Consider the following 8916-nt stretch of genomic DNA (forward strand, 5'->3'; position numbering starts at 1 on the left):
TTGACATAGAACCTTTTCCACTATATAAAATGACAGCAGACTCCACCTCTCTTGGAGAGACACCACGACCTTTTGGGACTGACTTTGCTGAGAGCAGTGCCATGAGAACAGTCAGGTGACCTGAAGGAACACACACCTCCAAAATCGTAGGTCCCAATGAATGTTTTTTAACCCATGGTAAGGCTGTTTGGTGATAGACAACACTTCAAGAAGAACACTTTGACAAAGCGATGCTTGTGTCAAGCTTCCTGGTCAACGACACCGTGAGAATTCAGAGTCCCAGTTTCCCCTTCCTTTATTTCCCCCCTTTTGATTTCCTGATTCAAACACTGATCCAAACAGTTTTCCTTCTTTCCTTGACATACCTCAAAATCAGAACGTTTTGTCAAGAAGAAGACAAGGGAATACATGAGCTTCCCACCATACAAATGGACATCAACCCCAAGACATTCTAGGCAAAGCTGTTTTTCCACACGCTGTGAGAGTTCATGGATGGCTGCAGTGATTAACCCCAAAGCCCTGTGGCTTATTCAGTAGTAATCGTTGACTGATCCATTGTGTCATGTTTTCATTTCAGCACTTGTAGATCTTGGGAGCTTTCCAGTGAGCGAGTCTGCATGCTTCCAATGTACACCCCACTGGTGCTTCTAAATCAGGGATTTTGACTTTTACTATTGCAACCTGAAGATTCTTTTTTTGTCTTAAATGGCTTTCACCTTCACAGGGCTTAGAATGCTTCCTCCAGAAATCAGGAGAGGAATCAAAACCAAACAATAACAACAACAACTAGTAACCACAGAAAAAAAAATCCAGTTCCTTTTAAACAAAATTTTTAAAAATCCTTTTGCTTTATATGAGGAAGCAGCCAATATAGTTTTCAACACTGGCCCAGGAAGGAAGATTTCCAGTCAAATTCCAGTCATGCTGATGTCCAATCAAGTTCTGCTTGATAATAATTTTTGATGGTAGCCATTTGAAATTCCATCCTCGGTGGAAGGAATGGAAAAATCTTGATGGCTGTAAGGCAATCACATCCTTCCCCTTTATGTTTCATCACCAAGCAAGCAGAGTGCAGGATTTAATTTGAGCCATTGTCCTCAGAAATGTTCCTGCTTTGTTGAGGGAAGTTGATAGCAGGACCTCTCAGAGCAAAAGCTTACGTGTCCTTTTCCCTACTACTCATCCATTCCCTCTGTTGAATTCTAGCACAATCTTGCTGCATATCCATGGGATGGGCACTTAAAATAGGATATCTGTAATCTAGCTATTGCTTTCTGTAAATGTAATGTCTAATTCTAATGCCCCAAGGAAACAGAGCTGGTGATTCTCCACACCTGCAGAAGGCCCCTACAAAGTCTGAGAGAAATCAGATTTTAATTTCTTTGCTAGAGGAGGAGAGGAAGCCTTTCAAAGACCTGTTTGCAGCTCCTTGAGTCTCACATCTGTTACATGCTCACTTGGCACAGGTCAGAGTAGCCCTCAGGCCACGTTTCCCACAAAACCACATAGCAGCAAGAGTGCAGAGAACACTCACTGTGCTGCCTCCCTGTCCTCTATCTTCCTGATTCTATTTCATTCTTCTTAGGACTGACAACATCATCTGCAGCTTTCAGGAGCTTCCTTGGTTCTGGGTGCCGTTTACCTTCTGTCCTTGGTAGACCTAACTCCCGTAGGCTTAGAGAGAAGTCATCAATCAGCCCATGTGCCACAACTGGTTTGGTTTGAAGTAGTTTGAAGACTGATCCCTCAAAGTCGTGGTGGGGGCGGAGGGAGCAAGATGAAAGGGAAGAGGGCAGAAAGACATTGCAATGTATATTCATGTTTTTCAAGAGAAGCTTGAATAAAGATGCTCTCAAACATCCAAATGGAGACATTCTGGGCAGCCTGCAGTGTCCTAAGGGGCTGTATTACAGAGTGGCCTTTCTCTGAGGAGAATTCAGGAAGAGCACGTGGGAGGGAGCTTGTTTTCTACCAAGCAAAACGAAGTCCTCAGAAGAGCCACAGCACGCTAGCTGAGGTGGGAAGGCCTAGAGCACTTCCTTGGTATGCAGACTTTAGCTTGGCAAGAAGACTTGTTGGGCCTGGGATGCCAAGCAATTTGGACAGACTCCAGCCCCATCGCAGAAATGTTCTCCGCCTGCCTCTGGGAGGAACACGAGATGTGTTCCTCAGCTCTTCCCGGTGCCTCTGACCTGCTCACCCCATTGCAAGCTGGATGCAGGACCCACACGTAGTCATCTGGACTTGTCAGAATGAGCCAGATTTCAAGACATCCAAAACCACAGAAGGAAAGTCCCCAGGCCCTCAGTGCTAACAGATCCAAAGAATATTCCCTCACGTCCTGTTTCATGTAGGTTCCTGACTAGCAACTAAAAGAACCTAGTCCCAAATACAATCCTACCACAGTGTCACATGTTAATCCAATGTCTTTCCAGACTGGGTAAGTTCTCACACCTGATCAAAAATATTCTGAGGATGAAAAAAAAAATAAAAAAGGCCTTTGTAAATGCATTTTCTAATAGCAGAGGCAGGCAAGGAATTTTGCAAATACCACTTGCTTGCCCAAACTCCAACAAAATATAAACTCTGCAGACAGGGATGGTTAACCTAGGGTAAATATTTAACTTTATCCTCCAAAGGCACATGCAGTTTTTACCGGAAAGAAGATTAAAAATATAGAATAATACCCCCACACATACCTTGTTTACTCTAAGGTTCCTTTGATGGCTCTGGAAACAAAGTCATATTGAGACAGGAGTAAATTTAGGATTGGGTGTGTTACTCCCTTTTTCAAAACCATCAGAATACACAAACATGAAGAAAAACAAATCAGTACATGATGGCAAAGAGGGACCCCAAATCACCTCCCAGGAATAATGGAATTTTCTCCTTCATAAGCTCTCCCTAAGATTCTTCTTTCACAGTAAAGCAGGGAAAAGCTTAAAAAAAAAAAGAAAAGGGCAAGAACAAGCACAGACGTTCAAGATCTTGGATATGTGACAACCTGTCCTAGCAGGGGACATTGCCTCTAGCTGGTGGGGGAAATTCAGGGTCAGGCTTTTCAAAATAAGCTGGGCTGATCTGAAAACAAGCTATGTGATCTCTTGCAGTAAAGCTTTGCTACTGAAGAAGCAAGGGAAACGATGGGAGGGTTTCAGCTGTGGGAAACACGCCTGAGTGAAGAACCTGCAAGTGCTCCAAGTGCCTGCTGATTTCTCCCGTGGTTGTGGGTTGATAGAGCGCCTTGTCATTGGCAGGAGGTGGCTAAGTTAGGCAACTGAGGTTTGCCTGGCATTCAAGCATTCATACACAAGCACAGCATGCCTTGATTTACATCAGCTGTACGGAATACGCTATAAAAAGCTACATTAGGGAGGGGCAAAAAAGCATGAGCAATTTCTGAATGTTGGTTGTGATTCAGTGGCTAGAATAAGCAAGGGGAATATTTATCCTTACACATTTTGTCCCTGATTATGGTATGACAATGAATACTGTATCCCTGATTATGGGTGACAGTAAACTGGGATGACAGCAAACAGGAATGGCAAAGCTTCTGCCAAGGAACACAGAGGAGTGTGCAGCTGCCCTTTGCCCACTGGACTGTAAGGACATCATCCCATGCCCCCAGCTTGATGTAGGAGTGTGACAGTGACCACTCTAACAGTGGCCACACCAGGGGCAGTGGGAGCCAACATATGGACCAAGTATGTCTCTGAGAAGTAACTGCAGCTCTAGAGATCCCTGTGGCTATGAGGAGAGCAGCAAAATATTGTGAGAACAATCGTGCTGGAGAAGAAGGACATGAGAGTGAGCGAAGTAAGAATATGTGATGTTTTCCAAGAATACATCCCAGGTATCCAACAGTCTGCAGCTCAGATATTTCCAGGCGGTCCTTTGGATTTAAAAGCCTTCCATTCATTTTTACTCCTGCAGATTTGTCTGCTGGTTTTTTTTAACCCCATCATCTCTTTTCCAGAGGTGTATGGTTAGTCCTGTACAGAGCTCACTGCACGCTTTTGTCACCCTCTGCACCTCTCCTGGTGGAGACAAGTGTCTACCAGGGCTGCATCCACTAAAAACTTGCTGTGTTTGCTATAATCAGTGAAATACAGATTTAGGAAGATGTCACAGCTTTTTGCTTCTGTCCTCCAAGGCTGCTGTTCAGCCGCTGAGTGCAGTTCCCTCCTTTGCGAGGAAGGGAATTGGGCACTCAGGCTCAGGAGATGTTATTAGGCTCACGAGTCTGAGTCCTCCAGTTTCTACTCAGAGACAGCTCCTCAGAGGAGGCTTCTCTTTAGTCAACCTGCCTATTTTTGTGACAAAACTCACAGAAATACATTTCCTGTGAGATCTCTACCCTTCAGCAAAATTTCAGTGAAACTGCATGCTGGAATCAAGAGCTGTTAATGAGGGGTGGATGGAGTCACGTAGAGACACATCTCCCAGTGCATGTGCCAGTGTACCAGACTAACACTTACCCTGTGTTTACTGTGGTCCCAATTCTCTGTGTGAATCACAAAGTAGTTTTGCTTAAACGGGAGAAAGGCGGGGATGCAGATTTTCTCTTTAATCCTGAAAAGAGACATAAAAATATGTGGAAATACAGAGGGAGTAACATAAATCTAAAGAAAATGGTAAATACATACTCGAGTTGCATTGCTACTCTCTTCATTTCCTCTCATCATGTTTGCATCATGGAAACTGAGCTTTTTGCTGCTGAAGTCCACAGTTTCAAACGCATTTCCTAGCTAGAACCTAGAAAAGTACGTAGATACCTGATGTTTATCTGGGGGTTGTATTTCTCATTGATCTCAAAACCTTTGAGAATCTGAGCTTGCGTTACCCACCGTACAATTTTCAAAGCTGTCTGGGCTACTGTAGGTATATGAGATGACTGCTGGGAGCTCCAAAGGCCCTTTTGCTAGCTTGAGCTAAAGCAATTTCAGCTCCCTAATGAAGTAGCATCATTATCAAAACCAGGCGAAACAAAACAAACAACAACATACCTGTGCAGAGTGGATTGCACACCTCTGCGGTCGTATAACAGTCCTGTCACTGCAGGTCTGGGGAATAACAGCCCTGCTGGGAATTAAGATGAGAAAAACAAGGCAGGAGGAGTGTGTGCTTTACACCTGCCTGAGGTCAGAGCACAGACCTCCTGCATCAGGGGGTGCAAGTTCAGCCTCTGGCACAGTGCAGTCACAGAACAGGGTGTCAGCCCCAGGCTGAAGCCCCCTGATCCTGCATCAGGGCTGCTGAGCCATGGGACACATGTCCTTCTCGAGGGGGTGAAGAAGCCCTAACTCTGTTTGTAAAGGAGCCTTAAGAAAAATGAAGTGAGGCAAAGCCACCCTCCACCCCTTGCTCACACGCCACCTCATTGCAGAGGTGAAAGAGTGGCTCTGTTGGCAGAGGAAGATATGCTGAGCAGAGCCACCACATCTTTCTGGTGGATAAGGAGAGGCAGCAGAGGCGGCAGCTGGAGCAGGCTGAAAGCTTTTTCTGAGTGCCACAGGAAAAGAAACCATTATAAGAGCGTGCTGAAAGCCTATTCATTGCTAAGGAAAGGGCTACTAAAGAATGTGGGACGAATGCCGAAAGCTGCCAGCCAGAGCAACAGGAAGATTATTAAAGCCCTTTGCAAAGACCCCCCTCTCCTTCCTTTGGCAGTGGCAATTCTGGACATGGAGTCGTTTCTGACCTACCCATTGAAACCTCGTAAATAGCTGTCTGTGGGGAGGGAGAAGCTGGGTTACAGCCCAGGGGGTTTCTTCGCGTGGGAACCGTAGGTGAAATGCCCATATTACAGCCAAATACAGTCAGGAATGAAGGCAAATGCACACCCTGGAGAAACTCCCCATGGATTATCAGGCCTTTATGGGGAGTGACTTATGCACCCAAAGGAAGCAAATGGGGCAGTTTTCAGCCGTGCTCCTCAGCAGGGAGCAGTGCCAGCCTTCTCCTGGTTGCTGGCTGTTTGTGCATGGTCTGTGCACACAGCAGATGGGCTAGGAAAGGCTTTTGGTCTTCCAACAGGAATATTTTGCCCTGAGTCAGCAACAACCTGTTCTGACAGACATGAGAACTGTCTCCTGCTTTCTCTCTCCCAGTGTCTGTCTTCCTTTCCGCCTGCTCTTACATTTCTCTCTTTTTCCTCATCTCAGCTTTCTATCTCTTCAGCGTTGCTTGGGATGAATGTCTGTGAGACAAACCCTAGCCAAGGGGAACCCATCCCAGGAACAAAGCCCCTGAGCAAAGATTCCTACAAGCAAGGCTGTCCCCTTTCCTGCCTGTGGTGAAGCTGATCCCGTGGCTCTTCAATGAAATTGCTGTACCCATAACTGATATGTTTTAGGACCCAATGCAGTCCCTTCCTGCAAGGTCAGCCCGGTGAGAACCCTGTAGAGGTGCTGTACAGACACATCAGGGAAAAATCCACCCCACTGAAGGTTTCTGCGAAGGTTTCTGCAGGGTGAGAAGAGAGGTGGAGGCACAGGAAGGTAAAGAGACTTGCCCAAGGTTATCCAGTACATCCTGCTCTTTGATCTGCCTTGTCCCAGGCTGTGTCATGTCCCCTCCCCACAATGTGCACCACTTATTCAGAGACAATAGCACAGTTCCAGGCTGGGAGCATTGTTTTCTTGCTTCTAGGAATGTCCTGGCAGGGAACCAGCATGAAGGAGGAGGTGAAGAAGTACCTTCAGGCAGTTGAGATGGTCTCCTGACTTCTCTTGGCTGCAATGAGACTCCAACATGTCTGCTTCCATAGCCAAGGGTTTAAAAGTCAGGAGTCTGGTCCCTCCAAACTCATGAGACTTCACGGTTTAAAAAACATGACGTTTAAAAGAAAAAAAGTAAGTGCTTGTTTTTCATTTGCCTTTGGTACTGGAGGCCTTTGGGTCATATTGTTGAGCTTTTATCCCCAAACTCTGCCCTTCGGTCAGGGAACACGGAGCATATTCCTTGTCTGCTCACTCATATATATTCACAAAACTTTGCAGAACCTGAAGTCTTTGAGTCCTCTAACTCTGTCCACCTTCATTAAATTTGGCCAGTGGGTTCAAGTTGTGAGGGAACCAATCACACACAGCACCATTAAATAAACCTTATGTCTTTAGAAAATGGGCCAGAAGTAGACATGTCAAAAGGTTACTACTACTTTTTTTAAGGATACAACTAAATCTTCTTGGAGTGGAGGAGAGCAGAGACATGGAGACACTTCATGTGTTGGAAAAGCAGCTCAGAGGCTGGACCAGGAGTCTCTCTGGAAAGAAGAAAGAACATTCAATAACCAAACTCAGCTGAAGCAAAACCATAGAAAACAAACTGCCTGTGCCAGGAATCTGGGGGAAGGGCCAGTGCTGGGAAAGAGGGAGAAAAGAGCACAGAGAATTATTTAGTTCAAGTAAAAACAGAGCAGCACATCTGAAGAACATAACAGGGAGGTGCATGTTACAACTGGCCAAGATGAAAAGAATCAGAAAAGAAAGGAGAGGCAAAGGCAGCTTTAGGAGTAATGACAGGGAGATCACATTTTCAGGCAGAGCTCAGACATGTCAGCTAAGTGGAGCCTTGTGAGCACTGCATGATGCTTAATCCTAAAGGCATCCCAAATTCCAGTAACACTATCCACTTCAAGCCGGCATATGCACCATCTCACCTATACCCTTGGGGCTCAGAAGAATGCTGGTGTTTGGATGTTTGCCCTTCCCTGCATCCATCCCGAATCCTGACTTACCTGTGCAGGGGCCACAGCTCCTAACAAGGCAGGAAGGGAGATGTTCAGCTGGGCTTGGCTAATGAAGGGTTGGAGACATGCCTGCAAAAGCCTCATGGCATTTTCACCCCAGTGCAACATGGAGATGGATGGCTGAGATGGGATTACAGGGCACTTTGATCTCCCTGGCTTCCCTCCCCAAAATTAAATGATGGGGATGAAACATAATTTTTTTTCTCCAGGGGACAAGAGGAAGAGCTGCCAGGAAGAGCTCGGATACCTCCAGTGCTGCAGCACTTTTATGCAAGTAGTGGCTGGGTGGTACTTGGTCCCAGAATGCTGATGCTGAGCAGAAAGACGGGAGCAGCCAGGGTGCTCCAGTACCTGCACAAGGATGAATTATCCCCATGAGCCCTGTGACTGGAGAATTGGCCATGCTTTGCTCCCAGCTGGAAACATCCAGGGAAATTGTTCAGGGAAAATTCTGAGATCTGGCCTGACCTGAAAAGGGAAAGCTGGTGGGGACAGGAGGTGGGTCTTGGAAGGTAGGAAATATCTCCATGGTAAAACACCACTGCCTCCTACTTCTGCTCAGTCCAAAGTGCAGCGTGAGCGGCCAGGCACAGCCACGTCCCACCCTCGGCAGCACGCTCGCCTGTCTTGTTGATTCAGTTCATTCCCAGTGGGACAGGATGGGGCAGGATTTGGCCCTTTGTCTCTCAGTGTCTGTGCAATCTGTGGGCTTGCAAGCAGTGAACCGTAAAAAATGAAGAGTTGACAATTAAATGCTCAAAATCTGCTAGGACTTTGTCCGGAGTGGGCTAAGCAAACAAGTCCAGATGGAGCGACCTATGATCTGCACAGTTACATGGTCTGCTCAGCTAAGAGTGTGTTCAACACTGCTTAATTTGCCTTAATCATACTAATTTATGAGCCAGGTTTCTTGCTTAATTAGTGAAATGAAGAATGAAAAGTGAATGCATAGCAGTAAGTCTCTACTTGTTCAGCTGGCTTATAACCTCCATTAGTGAGCTGGGGGAGTTGTGTTGATTTGGTGTCTGGATGTTTAATGTGGCTGTTCACAGAGTGCAGAGAATGGTGAGGAATCAGCAAATAAAGGGACTGAGCAGATCAACAGCCTTCAAGCTCAGGGCCTCTCAGTGAGTCAGTGATCACTTGGTGTTCTTGGAAGGGCCATT

This window comes from Empidonax traillii, unplaced genomic scaffold (genome assembly GCF_003031625.1).
Source record: "Empidonax traillii isolate 1590-97213 ecotype Southwest subspecies unplaced genomic scaffold, ASM303162v1 scaffold41:size1892772, whole genome shotgun sequence".
In the NCBI taxonomy this organism is placed as follows: domain Eukaryota; kingdom Metazoa; phylum Chordata; class Aves; order Passeriformes; family Tyrannidae; genus Empidonax; species Empidonax traillii.